The sequence below is a fragment of the Phyllobates terribilis genome, unplaced genomic scaffold, assembly GCF_046119375.1.
Source record: "Phyllobates terribilis strain yellow unplaced genomic scaffold, ASM4611937v1 Scaffold_1__5_contigs__length_1240528914, whole genome shotgun sequence".
Classification (NCBI taxonomy): Eukaryota; Metazoa; Chordata; class Amphibia; order Anura; family Dendrobatidae; genus Phyllobates; species Phyllobates terribilis.
Genome location: NW_027362761.1, coordinates 542573653 through 542590373, shown reverse-complemented (window position 1 = coordinate 542590373; position 16721 = coordinate 542573653).

The following is a 16721-nucleotide window of genomic DNA, read 5'->3' as shown; positions in this document are numbered from 1 at the left end:
GATTGTGGTTCTACTCTGAATGTGATTGATGGGGGATTCTTGGAAAAACTTACATTAAAACCTAAACCTTTGTCATCCCCTATTGCTGTGGTTTCTGTTGATGGCTCTCCCTTGAAGAGTGTTACTCACAAGGTCTGTGAGTTTCCCCTCACTATTAATGGTGTTCATCAAGAGAATTTGGATTTGGTTGTATTGAATAATTTGCCTTCTCCAGTAATATTGGGGTTGCCCTGGTTAAAATTGCATAATCCTGTACTGGATTGGTCTACCAATGAAATTAAGTCCTGGAGCCCTAAATGTTATGACAAGTGTTGTAACGGACGTATTGCTGCGGTGGAAAAAGGGGAATTACCTGTACCTATTCAGGATTTTTGGAGAGTTTTTTCTGAGGAGGAGTCACAAATTTTGCCTCCCCATAGAGACTATGATTGTACCATTGAATTTGTCCCTGGAGCGACTCTTCCTAAAAGTCGTTTATTTAATCTTACTATTCCTGAGAGAAAGGCTTTGGAGGAATACATACAGACAAGCTTGGCCGCCGGTCACATTAGGCCTTCCAAGTCTCCTGTGGCTGTTGGATTTTTTTTTGTTAAAAAAAAACATGGCGGTTTACGTCCTTGTCTGGACTTTCGTGAGATTAATAAAATTACTGTACACAATCCTTACCCACTGCCATTGATTCCTGATTTGTTTAACCAGTTAGTGGGGGCCAAGTGGTTCTCAAAAATTGATCTCCGGGGGGCATACAATTTGTTGCGCATGAAGGAGGGTGATGAATGGAAGACTGCTTTTAACACTCCTGTGGGTCATTTTGAGAATCTGGTTATGCCTTTTGGTCTTACCAATGCTCCAGCATTTTTTCAGAATCTTATTAATGACATCCTTAGACCTTTGATCGGCAAAAATGTGGTTGTGTATTTGGATGACATTCTGATTTATTCGCCTGATCTGGAGTCTCATTGGCGGAGCGTACTTGAGGTTTTACAGTTATTAATGGACAATTCGCTTTTTGCTAAGCTAGAGAAATGTGAGTTCGCTGTACAGAGAATTAGTTTTTTGGGTTACATTATCTCCAGTGAAGGTTTTGAGATGGACCCGGTTAAAGTTCAAGCTGTGCAGGAATGGCCTAGGCCTATTGGTTTGAAATCGATACAGAGATTTTTGGGTTTTGCCAATTATTACAGAAAATTCATAAAAAATTTTCTATTATTGTCAAACCGCTGACCGATCTCACTAGTAGTGTTGAGTCACCCCCGTAGTGTTCGAGTTCGGTTCGGTTTGTCGAACACCCGTGTGTTCGCCGAACTGTTCGTCGAACTGTTCGTCGAACACCTTCGAACACCGTTAAAACCAATGGCAGGCAAACAAAAACACATAGAAACACATAGAAAACACCTTCAAAGGTGTCCAAAAGCTGACAAACTGCTCAGAAGACACAACTAACACATGGAAAAGTGACAAGTACATATAGTCATGAGAAAAGAAAAGAGGTGGAGGAGTAAAAGGAGGGGGAGACACAGATATAGGCATGTCATGCCCTTCTAAAATCCAAAAAGTGAGAAGCCGACATGTTCAGTCCGCTCCTGCCCGTGCCACCTCCGTGTCGCCGGGTTTGTGCCAGAGCCGCGGTGAACCCTGATGGCCAGCCCCCCTCTCCCAATACTGGTGCCTGTCCGCTGGTGGGTCGAGCGAGCCCCCCTGTGGTGGAGGCAGCTCTAAGCTTTTTAATTTAAATTGTCTCTCTAATTTGAATGAATACACTTTAAATCCATTTACAAGGATCTATTGGAGGGCAAGTCTCATGCCAGCAGCCGCGTAATTCCAGCTCCAGTAGCGTCCACTAAAGCTGCTGCAGTTAAAAAGCTTTTATAAGGATCGAGCTCGGCTGTCCACCGCAAGGCATCCTACTGCCAGTCCCAGCCCCTATGCCTTGGGGTGCCTCCTGATGCTCTTCACTGAGTATCCCGTGGTCCCGAAGCATTTCCTTTGAAAAAATTAAGTGTCCAAACTACAGGTGGTGTAGCTTGCTTAACAGCCGGGATAATCCGCTGACTAGCAGACACTGCTACTAGGCACAAAGTATTTCCTGGGCTAGATGCAGTTAAAAATTTGTAATTAGATACTCTCGTTGGATGCTGAGAAAGCATTCCATAGAGTCTCCTGGCACGCCATATATGATTCTCTTAAAAAGCTTGGGGTAGGGGTCTAGGGGACCCTTTTATAGCCAGAATCACGGCCCTGTATCACAATACGTCACCTAGGCTGAAGATAAATGGAACTGTAGCACCCTGAGGGCTCGGTTGCTACAGACGTATTGCACCTCACCCAGAGGTGTGATATCTCACTCTCAGGTAAGGATGGAGTGTGGATCAGGACCCGACACCTGCATGCATTACACCACATTGCCGTGGGGCAGGGCGACCAATATGCCCCTGAGATGGGCACGACAGTCCCTGTCCCTGGCTGGAGTGGGGGGAGGGAACACTGAGGAAGGGGAACCCTGTAGTGCAGGAGCAGGGAGGAAGCAGTTCCTGGGTGCATTGAGAAGGGAGTATAAAAGGTGGGCACCATCTTAGTTCAGTGCAGAGAAGTCTGAGCAGAAGTGGCAGGGAGCAGGGGCTCTGCATGAGCTCTGCTCCGGAGGTGGGCCTAGTAACAGAGGCCCAGGCCTGCAAGAGGGAGAAGGAAGGAAGAGGAGCGGAGAAGGCTCCAGGAACGAGGAATGAAGGGATCCCAGGGGTGCGGACGGGCGAGTCGCCACCGCACGCCCGAATCCACCTGCGTGGAGGGGTCAGGCCAAAGGGGGAGACCGGTCCCCGAACTAGTGGAGGCAGGAAACGACCCTCAGCTAGAAACCGGAGGCTCTGACATTTTATGTGGCGCAGCCCCTCGCTACACCCGCTAGGAAGGCACCACATAGGGTCAGGGAAACTGGCACCAAGTTTACCAAGAGGAGGCCCGAGGCAGCCGGACAGAAGTGTTGGTAAGAAAGGCCAGACAAAGGACACACAAAGGGGGTCCTGTGAAGCGCTCCAAAGTTATCTGGGAGTTGTCTGAGCCCCTCACCTAGTGAGCACAGTACGACGTGGGCAGCCGTTACCTGCAGACGTGGTCTGGATAATAAGAACTGTGAGTAAAGGCCCTGAACTGCATCACTGACTCCGTGTCGTTACTGCTGCTGCCCTGCACCATCACCCCCATCCTCCGCATACACTGCCCTGAGGCTATACTCCTCCCGTGGGGAGTTATGCTACGCTCTGCTGCACCCACAACACCAGCCTTAGCGGTCTGCCCTGTAGTGGCGGTTCACTCTGACCGCAATCCACGGGTGGCGTAGTCGGACATTTAAACATCAAAACCACATAAATAGTTCCGCCACTGGTTTGACCGCCCTGAGCCACGGAACCGGGTCGCCGCCACGAAGACTACAACCACCAGCATCCACGAAAAAGGGTCCGGCTCCGGGTGTCCCAAGGCCCAGGGTGTTATGTTCTGCTACCAAAGCTAAGGAAAGAGAGGAGATCTGTCCCTACTATAAGACTCAGCTGAATCCCTACGATGTAACAGGGAACCTGATCCTGCGATCAGACCTGCTAAAGTCCTAATCTAGTCTGTACGGAGACCTATAGATGTGAGGAGGGAATCCCTACAAGTACTAAGGACTGGGAGGAATATGGGACACCTCCTAACAGAAATAGTAGCAGACAGACAAACAAACAAAATAGATAGAACATAGAGGTCCGTAGACCAAGCAAACTAACAGAGTTAGATACAGAGCACAGGCTAGCTAGAAAGTAGATATACAATGAAGTCCAGCAAAGCCAGAAGGGCGGAGCAGGATTAAATAGGCCAACAAGGTCATGTGACCAGCAAAGGAAAAAAAAACCTAACAGCAAGGTTCTAACAGTACCCCCCCTTCTAAGAGGATCCTCCGGATCCCCTAGGACCAGGCTTATCAGGAAATCTCCTGTGAAACGCTCTGATAAGTCTGGACGCGGAAACATCATCTGACCTCACCCAAGAGTTATCCTCGGGTCCGAAACCTTTCCAGGCCACAAGATACTGCAAACTACCTCTATACCGTCTAGAGTCAAGGATGCGAGAAATTTCATATTCCCCGTCCTCCACCACCGGAGGAACAGAGGCAGAGGCGTCACCATCCGACACAACAGCTTTTTTTAACAGAGAGACATGAAAGACCGGATTAATTCTCCAGGAGGTAGGAACCTCCAACCTAACAGCAGATTGGTTGACAACCTGAAGCACCTTAAAGGGCCCTACAAACTTGGGACCCAATTTCTTAGAAGGAATCCTCAACCGCAGATTCCTAGAGGACAACCAAACCATGTCACCAACAGCGAACAAAACCTCCTGTCGTTTCCTATCAAAGTAGTCTTTAGATTTTCTGTTGGCCTCCTGAAGATTACCACGCACATCCGTCCAAACTCTTTCCAAATCACTGGAAAAATTCTCCTCCTCAGGCACGGCAGATCCCAACTTGGAGAACGACCCAAACGACGGATGTCTCCCAGAACAACAAAAAAAAGGCGAACAACCAGCAGAAGAAGATGTATGATTGTTCAGAGCAAATTCGGCAAGTGGCAGAAACTCAGACCACCCCTCTTGATTGTCTGCCACAAAACAACGCAAGAACTGCTCAACATCCTGGTTTTTCCTTTCTGTCTGGCCATTAGATTCAGGATGATATCCGGACGAAAACGACAAATGAATTCCCAACCTGTCACAAAAGGCACGCCAAAAACGAGCCACGAACTGAGGACCCCTATCAGAAACAATGTCAGTAGGAACGCCATGAAGTCTGACAATTTCCTTGACAAAGGCCTTAGCGAGAGTTTTAGCGCAGGGCAGTTTGACGAAGGGAACCAAGTGACACATCTTGCTAAAACGGTCCACGACCACCCAGATGACAGTAAAACCCTCAGAGGAGGGAAGGTCAGTTATAAAGTCCATAGCCAAATGTGTCCAAGGAGCACTGGGGACCTCCAAAGGACAAAGCAACCCCGCAGCTTATTCTGTAACGTCATTTTGTCTGTTCAAGCCCCTCCCTAAAATCGTAAAGTGCTGCGGAATATGTTGGCGCTATATAAATTTTTTTTTATTATTATATTACATTACTTATCCTGTACTGATCCGGAGTTACATCCTGTATTATACTCCAGAGCTGCACTCAGTATCCTGCTGGTGCAGTCACTGTGTACATACATTACATTACTGATCCTGTACTGATCCTGAGTTACATCCTGTATTATACTCCAGAGCTGCACTCACTATTCTGCTGGTGCAGTCACTGTGTACATTACATTACTTATCCTGTACTGATCCTGAGTTATATCTTTTATTATACTCCAGAGCTGCACTCACTATTCTGCTGGTGCCGTCACTGTGTACATACATTACATTACTGATCCTGCACTGATCCTGAGTTACCTACTGTATTATACTCCAGAGCTGCACTCACTATTCTGCTGGTGGAGTCACTGTGTACATACATTACTTATCCTGTACTGCTCCTGAGTTACATCCTGTATTATACTCCAGAGCTGCACTCACTATTCTGCTGGTGGAGTCACTGTGTACATACATTACATTACTTATCCTGCACTGATCCTGAGATACATCCTGTATTATACTCCAGAGCTGCACTCACTATTCTGCTGGTGGAGTCACTGTGTACATACATTACATTACTGATCCTATATTGATCGTGAGTTACATTCTGTATTATACTCCAGAGCAGCACTCACTATTCTGCTGGTGCAGTCACTGTGTACATACATTACATTACTGATCCTGTACTGATCCTGAGTTACATCCTGTATTATACTCCAGAGCTGCACTCACTATTCTGCTGGTGCAGTCACTGTGTACATACATTACATTACTGATCCTATATTGATCGTGAGTTACATTCTGTATTATACTCCAGAGCAGCACTCACTATTCTGCTGGTGCAGTCACTGTGTACATACATTACATTACTTATCCTGTACTGATCCTGAGTTACATCCTGTATTATACTGCAGAGCTGCACTCACTATTCTGCTGATGGAGTCACTGTGTACATACATTACTTATCCTGTACAGATCCTGAGTTACATCCTGTATTATACTCCAGAGCTGCACTCACTATTCTGCTGGTGCAGTTACTGTGTACATACATTACATTACTGATCCTGAGTTACATTCTGTAGATCTTTTATTATAAAAATGAAAAACATAACAATAATAATAACAGAAACATAACAAAATTAATATCCAGAAAATAAACAATGTAATGAAACTGGTCCAGCCGCTCCCTCTCTACTCACACACATATTATACATATATACACAATAATAACTACCTACACCATGACATCTGGTCCGGTTACCAAACAAATAATAACAATATAATAAAAAATAACCGACAAATTATATACAAACTAATATATACATTCTTTTTTTTTCTTTTTTTATTAAATAAGATACATACTAACTATACAAATATATACAAGACAAAACAAAACACCCCACACTCGAGACCACCAGTCCCTCCCCGGCACTGACCTGAGAGCTGGTCCTGCGTCTCATGCCTCAGTCCATGTCCAACGTCCATAGGACAGATCAGGCAGTGCCAGTTTTTCACCCAAATAACCAGTGTCCCACAAGATGAACCCACCTCCCCCCTTTTCCCTCCACCCAACCTAACATCTACACCCAAACCCATATATACAATATATACAGAAACAAACAATACAATAACAAACAATACAATAACCACAACTGACGAAGCCCAAGTTCGGCGCCTGCAGCCCTACATCACTGTCTACTGAACAAAAACAAAAATCTATGGTGTCAGCAGCAGCCCACCACCAGGAAAGGAGATGACCAGACTAGGGCACACTAAAAGAAAAGCCCCTCCAGAGGAGAGCGGCCCTCCATGTACCCAGTCTCTCATACTCCAGAGAACGCACCTTCACCAGTTCACCGAGTATGGTCCTAAACACATCGTCCACTGGGAGGATTTTCCGCTGCGTCGATACTAAGCACCGTGCGTTCCACGTGTGATACCTAACCACTGCGCTAACTAGAAATAAGGTGCAGTGGTCCCGACCACCCAGGTCCCCGAATGCTCCATATGCCCATTCCGCATAACAGAGACCGGCCAGCCGGGGCCAGCCAATGGAGGCGCCCACCCTGTTGTACACCTCTGTGTTAAAGGGACAACGAAGCAGGAAGTGGTCCATGCTTTCAAGCATGGTACCACAATGCTCCCGAGGACAGTTCCTATCCTCAGAGCTCCTACACTTCAGATTGTCCCTCACACACAGTTTCCCATGGAAGCAGCGCCAAGCCAAGTCCCAAACCTTCGAGGGGATTCTGATAGAATTCAAAAGATACAGACCCACCCCAAGATCCCGACTTGGGCAATCCCTGAGCGCCAGAGGCCTCTGAAAATGGGTCAACAGAACCCTTTTGTCAAGGAGCTTCCTTGGCAGAGTCCTGACCTCCCACATTCCCAGACCCCACCGGCGAATTACCTTCAGAACCACGGTAGCGTAAGCCGGGAGATGTTCATGCGGTGTGCGGAGATCCTTCACTTGCCCTCCTGTCTCCCATTCCTGGAAGAAAGGCTGAAACCATCCCTTACAGGAGAATACCCACAGAGGAGCCCTCTCTTTCCAGAGGTTTGCAATATTGATCTTAATGAAGGTATTCACAAGGAATACCACAGGGTTGACCATAACCAACCCTCCTAGTCTCCTCGTACGGTAAGTAACCTCCCTCTTGACCAGGTTCAGTCTATTCCCCCATAACAGTTGGAAGAACAAACTGTAGACCCGAGTCCAGAGAGGCTCTGGCAAGATGCACACACTGCCCAGATAGTTCAGCAAAGGGACCAACCCTTCCATTGGTTCACCTTCTGAGTGGCGATCTCTAGCCTGCTGTCCCAATTTTGTTTGGGGTAATCCCCCTGGCCAAATTCGATGCGAAGAACTTTTGCAGAGACTTTGGGTCCTGGAAGGGTGTCCGGGAGATCAAAACCAGGATCTCCTCCTCCCAGCCAGAGACTCTCACACTTATCCCGGTTGATCTTAGACCCGGATGCCTCCGAGTAGCGATTTACCTCTGACATCAGCCATTCTGCCTCCCCATCAGAGGAAACAAAAACGGTGACGTCATCGGCATACGCCACCACTCTCAGAGTGGCTTCCGGTCCACCCTCCTAAGAAGTGGGTCAATCGCAAACACGTACAGTAACGGGCTCAAGGGACAACCCTGGCGAACACCACACCCAAACTCAAAAGAGCTGCCAATCCAACCGTTCACAAGCGGGAAACTCTCTGCCCCAGCTTACAAGGTCTTAAGCCAATCAACAAACCCCCCCGGCAGGCCATACCTCAGAAGGACAGACCAGAGGTACTCATGATTAACCCGATCAAACGCTTTTGCCTGGTCCAATGACAGCATGTACCCCTTTCAGTGACCAGCCCTACCCTGCTCCACCGCCTCTCGGACACAGAGTACAGCACTAATTGTACTGCGGCCCAGAACAGAGCAATGCTGGGCCCCCGAAAGGAGCTGGGGTGCAAATTTCACCAGCCGATTAAACAGCACCTTTGCCAAAACCTTCCTGTCTGCATTGAGAAGCGCTATGGGATGCCAATTCTCAATGCAAGATGGGTCCTTACCCTTTGACAAGATGATCAGGGCAGACCTCCTCATTGACTTTGGCAGAGTGCCCAAGGAAAGACACTCATTGAATACCTCAGTCAAGAGGGGAACCAAGGCGTCCTTAAAGGTCTTATAGAATTCAGATGTTAAGCCATCTGGACCGGGAGATTTCTTTAGGGCAAGCCCTTCAATCGCCTACTTAACTTCCTCTTCCCTGATCATCTCTGTCAAAACACCAAGAGAGGGGTCTACCCCTGGTTCGGGGACGGCTTCAGCCAGAAAAGCCGACATCTCATCCCAATCCAGATCCCTCTTCCCCAAGAGGTGCGAGTAGAAGGATCTGACTGTTAGAACTCTCCTGTTAGGTTTTTTCTAGTTTGCTGGTCACATGACCATTTTTGCCTATTTAATCCGGCTCCGCCCTCCTGGCCTGGCTGGACTTCATTGTATTTACTACTCTTGAGCTAGCTTGGTGCTCTATTACCGTTCTCTGTTAGTTTTGCTAGGTCTTCGGACCTCTATGTTCTTTGTTGTGTGTTTGTCTTTGACTGCTACAATTTCTGCTAGGAGGTGTCCAACTTTATCCCAGTCCCTAGTTCTTGTAGGGATCCCTCCCTTGCATCTATAGGTCTTCGTACAGACTAGCCGAGGACTTTAGCGGGTCTGATTGCAGGATCAGGTTCCCCGTTACATCGTAGGGATCCAGTTTAGTTCTATTGTAGGGCCAGATCTCTTGTCTTTCCTTTGTGCTTGTAGCAGATCATAACAGTAAGTCCAGCCTAAAAAATTTCTCTAAGGAAAGACCTCCAGTTTCCATCATGGTCTCGATTCAAGATTTGGCTCAACGCTTGCAGGGACTCTCTCTGGAGGTGGCCGAGCTCCAACAGCACGTGAGTAGCTGTTCTGGAGCACATTTGGTAGAGCCAAAGGTACGTCTGCCTGATCTATTTTTTGGTGAACAACAAGATTTTTTTTCTTTTAAAAATGCTTGTTTATTGTATTTTCGTTTAAGACCCAGATCCTCTGGTGATGAATCACAGCGCATAGGGTTCATAATGTCACTTTTGCGCAAGGATCCTCAGGGATGGGCTTTTTCTCTCCAACCTAGTGATCCGTGCTTTGGATCAGTGGATAGTTTTTTTTCTGCTTTGGGTTTGTTGTACGATGATCCTGATCGTGTCTCATCTGCTGAGTCTGAATTGAGACGTTTGAGGCAGGGATCAGGTAATGTGGAAAAGTATTGTTCTCACTTCCGTCGGTGGTCTGCCCAGGTGGGGTGGAACGATTCAGCTTTGAAAAGTTTGTTTCTTGCGGGGCTAGGTGAAAGGGTTAAAGATTTTCTGATTGCTTATCCCACACCTGGAACCTTGCAGGAGGCTATGCAATTAGCTATACGGGTGGACAGGAGACTGCGTGCAAGAGTTAATGAGAGCAAATCCTCTGCTATGTCAGCTCCGAGTCTTGAGAGGGTCTGTGCTGACAAAGGAGAGCCGATGGAGAATGGGGTGATGACACCCCGCTCTCAGGAAAAAGACCGCAGGCTTTCTGAAGGTTTGTGCTTCTATTGCGGAAATTCTGGTCATTTTATTAAGAACTGTGTGCTTCGTATGAACAAAGAAAAAAAAATGGTCAGTTACGCCCGTATTGCCTGTTTAAATACAAAGGGAGTATACCTATCTGCTACTACTGCTGCTCAGGATGAATTAATTGAATTTCGGGTATTTGTGGATTGTGGTTCTACTCTGAATGTGATTGATGGGGGATTCTTGGAAAAACTTACATTAAAACCTAAACCTTTGTCATCCCCTATTGCTGTGGTTTCTGTTGATGGCTCTCCCTTGAAGAGTGTTACTCACAAGGTCTGTGAGTTTCCCCTCACTATTAATGGTGTTCATCAAGAGAATTTGGATTTGGTTGTATTGAATAATTTGCCTTCTCCAGTAATATTGGGGTTGCCCTGGTTAAAATTGCATAATCCTGTACTGGATTGGTCTACCAATGAAATTAAGTCCTGGAGCCCTAAATGTTATGACAAGTGTTGTAACGGACGTATTGCTGCGGTGGAAAAAGGGGAATTACCTGTACCTATTCAGGATTTTTGGAGAGTTTTTTCTGAGGAGGAGTCACAAATTTTGCCTCCCCATAGAGACTATGATTGTACCATTGAATTTGTCCCTGGAGCGACTCTTCCTAAAAGTCGTTTATTTAATCTTACTATTCCTGAGAGAAAGGCTTTGGAGGAATACATACAGACAAGCTTGGCCGCCGGTCACATTAGGCCTTCCAAGTCTCCTGTGGCTGTTGGATTTTTTTTTGTTAAAAAAAAACATGGCGGTTTACGTCCTTGTCTGGACTTTCGTGAGATTAATAAAATTACTGTACACAATCCTTACCCACTGCCATTGATTCCTGATTTGTTTAACCAGTTAGTGGGGGCCAAGTGGTTCTCAAAAATTGATCTCCGGGGGGCATACAATTTGTTGCGCATGAAGGAGGGTGATGAATGGAAGACTGCTTTTAACACTCCTGTGGGTCATTTTGAGAATCTGGTTATGCCTTTTGGTCTTACCAATGCTCCAGCATTTTTTCAGAATCTTATTAATGACATCCTTAGACCTTTGATCGGCAAAAATGTGGTTGTGTATTTGGATGACATTCTGATTTATTCGCCTGATCTGGAGTCTCATTGGCGGAGCGTACTTGAGGTTTTACAGTTATTAATGGACAATTCGCTTTTTGCTAAGCTAGAGAAATGTGAGTTCGCTGTACAGAGAATTAGTTTTTTGGGTTACATTATCTCCAGTGAAGGTTTTGAGATGGACCCGGTTAAAGTTCAAGCTGTGCAGGAATGGCCTAGGCCTATTGGTTTGAAATCGATACAGAGATTTTTGGGTTTTGCCAATTATTACAGAAAATTCATAAAAAATTTTCTATTATTGTCAAACCGCTGACCGATCTCACTAGTAGTGTTGAGTCACCCCCGTAGTGTTCGAGTTCGGTTCGGTTTGTCGAACACCCGTGTGTTCGCCGAACTGTTCGTCGAACTGTTCGTCGAACACCTTCGAACACCGTTAAAACCAATGGCAGGCAAACAAAAACACATAGAAACACATAGAAAACACCTTCAAAGGTGTCCAAAAGCTGACAAACTGCTCAGAAGACACAACTAACACATGGAAAAGTGACAAGTACATATAGTCATGAGAAAAGAAAAGAGGTGGAGGAGTAAAAGGAGGGGGAGACACAGATATAGGCATGTCATGCCCTTCTAAAATCCAAAAAGTGAGAAGCCGACATGTTCAGTCCGCTCCTGCCCGTGCCACCTCCGTGTCGCCGGGTTTGTGCCAGAGCCGCGGTGAACCCTGATGGCCAGCCCCCCTCTCCCAATACTGGTGCCTGTCCGCTGGTGGGTCGAGCGAGCCCCCCTGTGGTGGAGGCAGCTCTAAGCTTTTTAATTTAAATTGTCTCTCTAATTTGAATGAATACACTTTAAATCCATTTACAAGGATCTATTGGAGGGCAAGTCTCATGCCAGCAGCCGCGTAATTCCAGCTCCAGTAGCGTCCACTAAAGCTGCTGCAGTTAAAAAGCTTTTATAAGGATCGAGCTCGGCTGTCCACCGCAAGGCATCCTACTGCCAGTCCCAGCCCCTATGCCTTGGGGTGCCTCCTGATGCTCTTCACTGAGTATCCCGTGGTCCCGAAGCATTTCCTTTGAAAAAATTAAGTGTCCAAACTACAGGTGGTGTAGCTTGCTTAACAGCCGGGATAATCCGCTGACTAGCAGACACTGCTACTAGGCACAAAGTATTTCCTGGGCTAGATGCAGTTAAAAATTTGTAATTAGATACTCTCGTTGGATGCTGAGAAAGCATTCCATAGAGTCTCCTGGCACGCCATATATGATTCTCTTAAAAAGCTTGGGGTAGGGGTCTAGGGGACCCTTTTATAGCCAGAATCACGGCCCTGTATCACAATACGTCACCTAGGCTGAAGATAAATGGAACTGTAGCACCCTGAGGGCTCGGTTGCTACAGACGTATTGCACCTCACCCAGAGGTGTGATATCTCACTCTCAGGTAAGGATGGAGTGTGGATCAGGACCCGACACCTGCATGCATTACACCACATTGCCGTGGGGCAGGGCGACCAATATGCCCCTGAGATGGGCACGACAGTCCCTGTCCCTGGCTGGAGTGGGGGGAGGGAACACTGAGGAAGGGGAACCCTGTAGTGCAGGAGCAGGGAGGAAGCAGTTCCTGGGTGCATTGAGAAGGGAGTATAAAAGGTGGGCACCATCTTAGTTCAGTGCAGAGAAGTCTGAGCAGAAGTGGCAAGGAGCAGGGGCTCTGCATGAGCTCTGCTCCGGAGGTGGGCCTAGTAACAGAGGCCCAGGCCTGCAAGAGGGAGAAGGAAGGAAGAGGAGCGGAGAAGGCTCCAGGAACGAGGAATGAAGGGATCCCAGGGGTGCGGACGGGCGAGTCGCCACCGCACGCCCGAATCCACCTGCGTGGAGGGGTCAGGCCAAAGGGGGAGACCGGTCCCCGAACTAGTGGAGGCAGGAAACGACCCTCAGCTAGAAACCGGAGGCTCTGACATTTTATGTGGCGCAGCCCCTCGCTACACCCGCTAGGAAGGCACCACATAGGGTCAGGGAAACTGGCACCAAGTTTACCAAGAGGAGGCCCGAGGCAGCCGGACAGAAGTGTTGGTAAGAAAGGCCAGACAAAGGACACACAAAGGGGGTCCTGTGAAGCGCTCCAAAGTTATCTGGGAGTTGTCTGAGCCCCTCACCTAGTGAGCACAGTACGACGTGGGCAGCCGTTACCTGCAGACGTGGTCTGGATAATAAGAACTGTGAGTAAAGGCCCTGAACTGCATCACTGACTCCGTGTCGTTACTGCTGCTGCCCTGCACCATCACCCCCATCCTCCGCATACACTGCCCTGAGGCTATACTCCTCCCGTGGGGAGTTATGCTACGCTCTGCTGCACCCACAACACCAGCCTTAGCGGTCTGCCCTGTAGTGGCGGTTCACTCTGACCGCAATCCACGGGTGGCGTAGTCGGACATTTAAACATCAAAACCACATAAATAGTTCCGCCACTGGTTTGACCGCCCTGAGCCACGGAACCGGGTCGCCGCCACGAAGACTACAACCACCAGCATCCACGAAAAAGGGTCCGGCTCCGGGTGTCCCAAGGCCCAGGGTGTTATGTTCTGCTACCAAAGCTAAGGAAAGAGAGGAGATCTGTCCCTACTATAAGACTCAGCTGAATCCCTACGATGTAACAGGGAACCTGATCCTGCGATCAGACCTGCTAAAGTCCTAATCTAGTCTGTACGGAGACCTATAGATGTGAGGAGGGAATCCCTACAAGTACTAAGGACTGGGAGGAATATGGGACACCTCCTAACAGAAATAGTAGCAGACAGACGAACAAACAAAATAGATAGAACATAGAGGTCCGTAGACCAAGCAAACTAACAGAGTTAGATACAGAGCACAGGCTAGCTAGAAAGTAGATATACAATGAAGTCCAGCAAAGCCAGAAGGGCGGAGCAGGATTAAATAGGCCAACAAGGTCATGTGACCAGCAAAGGAAAAAAAAACCTAACAGCAAGGTTCTAACAGTACCCCCCCTTCTAAGAGGATCCTCCGGATCCCCTAGGACCAGGCTTATCAGGAAATCTCCTGTGAAACGCTCTGATAAGTCTGGACGCGGAAACATCATCTGACCTCACCCAAGAGTTATCCTCGGGTCCGAAACCTTTCCAGGCCACAAGATACTGCAAACTACCTCTATACCGTCTAGAGTCAAGGATGCGAGAAATTTCATATTCCCCGTCCTCCACCACTGGAGGAACAGAGGCAGAGGCGTCACCATCCGACACAACAGCTTTTTTTAACAGAGAGACATGAAAGACCGGATTAATTCTCCAGGAGGTAGGAACCTCCAACCTAACAGCAGATTGGTTGACAACCTGAAGCACCTTAAAGGGCCCTACAAACTTGGGACCCAATTTCTTAGAAGGAATCCTCAACCGCAGATTCCTAGAGGACAACCAAACCATGTCACCAACAGCGAACAAAACCTCCTGTCGTTTCCTATCAAAGTAGTCTTTAGATTTTCTGTTGGCCTCCTGAAGATTACCACGCACATCCGTCCAAACTCTTTCCAAATCACTGGAAAAATTCTCCTCCTCAGGCACGGCAGATCCCAACTTGGAGAACGACCCAAACGACGGATGTCTCCCAGAACAACAAAAAAAAGGCGAACAACCAGCAGAAGAAGATGTATGATTGTTCAGAGCAAATTCGGCAAGTGGCAGAAACTCAGACCACCCCTCTTGATTGTCTGCCACAAAACAACGCAAGAACTGCTCAACATCCTGGTTTTTCCTTTCTGTCTGGCCATTAGATTCAGGATGATATCCGGACGAAAACGACAAATGAATTCCCAACCTGTCACAAAAGGCACGCCAAAAACGAGCCACGAACTGAGGACCCCTATCAGAAACAATGTCAGTAGGAACGCCATGAAGTCTGACAATTTCCTTGACAAAGGCCTTAGCGAGAGTTTTAGCGCAGGGCAGTTTGACGAAGGGAACCAAGTGACACATCTTGCTAAAACGGTCCACGACCACCCAGATGACAGTAAAACCCTCAGAGGAGGGAAGGTCAGTTATAAAGTCCATAGCCAAATGTGTCCAAAGAGCACTGGGGACCTCCAAAGGACAAAGCAACCCCGCAGCAGGAGTATGTGAGGACTTAGATCTAGCACATATAGTACATTGGCGCACCCACTTAATGACTTCCTTCTGCCATCCAGGCCACCAAAAACTGCGACCCACCAGTCTCTTGGTCTCAGAGATTCCGGGATGACCTGCCAACCGAGATTCGTGACACTCAACAAACAAATCTCTCCTAAAGGTCCCAGGCACAAACAACCTCCCATGAGGAGTGTTAGATGGGGCATTCTCCTGAGCTTTAAGAATCTCATCTTCCAAAACGGAGTCTAAAGCAGCTATCACAACACCTTCTTGTAAAATGTTTTCCTCTTTCTCAGCACCGACTATGGGAGAAAAACTGCGAGACAAGGCATCCGCCTTAACATTCTTAGTACCAGGGATGTAAGTAACGGAGAAATTAAACCGCGAGAAAAACAGTGCCCACCTAGCCTGACGGGCATTCAGGCGCTTGGCAGCATCAAGATATATCAGATTTTTATGATCCGTAAGAACCTGAACGGGAAATTCCGCACCTTCCAAGAAGTGGCGCCAGTGTTCAAATGCGAGTTTAATAGCCAATAATTCCCGATTACCAATATCGTAATTCAGTTCAGTCTCCGAAAATTTTTTTGAAAAAAAGGCACAGGGATGTAATCCATCCCCGTTATCCTGAGACAATACTGCGCCAACCCCCACAGAGGAAGCATCAACCTCAACCAAAAACGGCCTAGTAACATCAGGCTGCATAAGGATGGGAGCAGAGGTGAACCTCTCCTTGAGATACACAAAAGCTTCAATGGCCTCAGAAGACCACTGAACCGCATCAGCACCTTTCCTGGTGAGATCAGTCAGAGGTTTGACAATACTAGAAAAATTTTTTATGAATTTTCTGTAGTAATTGGCGAAACCCAAAAACCTCTGTATCGATTTCAAACCAATAGGCCTAGGCCATTCCTGCACAGCCTGAACCTTAACCGGATCCATCTCAAAACCTTTGCTGGAGATAATGTAGCCCAAAAAACTAATTCTCTGTACAGCGAACTCACATTTCTCCAGCTTAGCAAAAAGCGAATTGTCCATTAATAACTGTAATACCTCACGCACGCTCCGCCAATGAGACTCCAGATCTGGCGAATAAATCAAAATGTCATCCAAATACACAACCACATTTTTACCGATCAAAGGTCTAAGGATGTCATTAATCAGATTCTGAAAAAATGCAGGAGCATTAGTAAGACCAAAAGGCATAACCAGATTCTCAAAATGACCCACAGGAGTGTTAAAAGCAGTCTTCCATTCATCACCCTCCTTCATG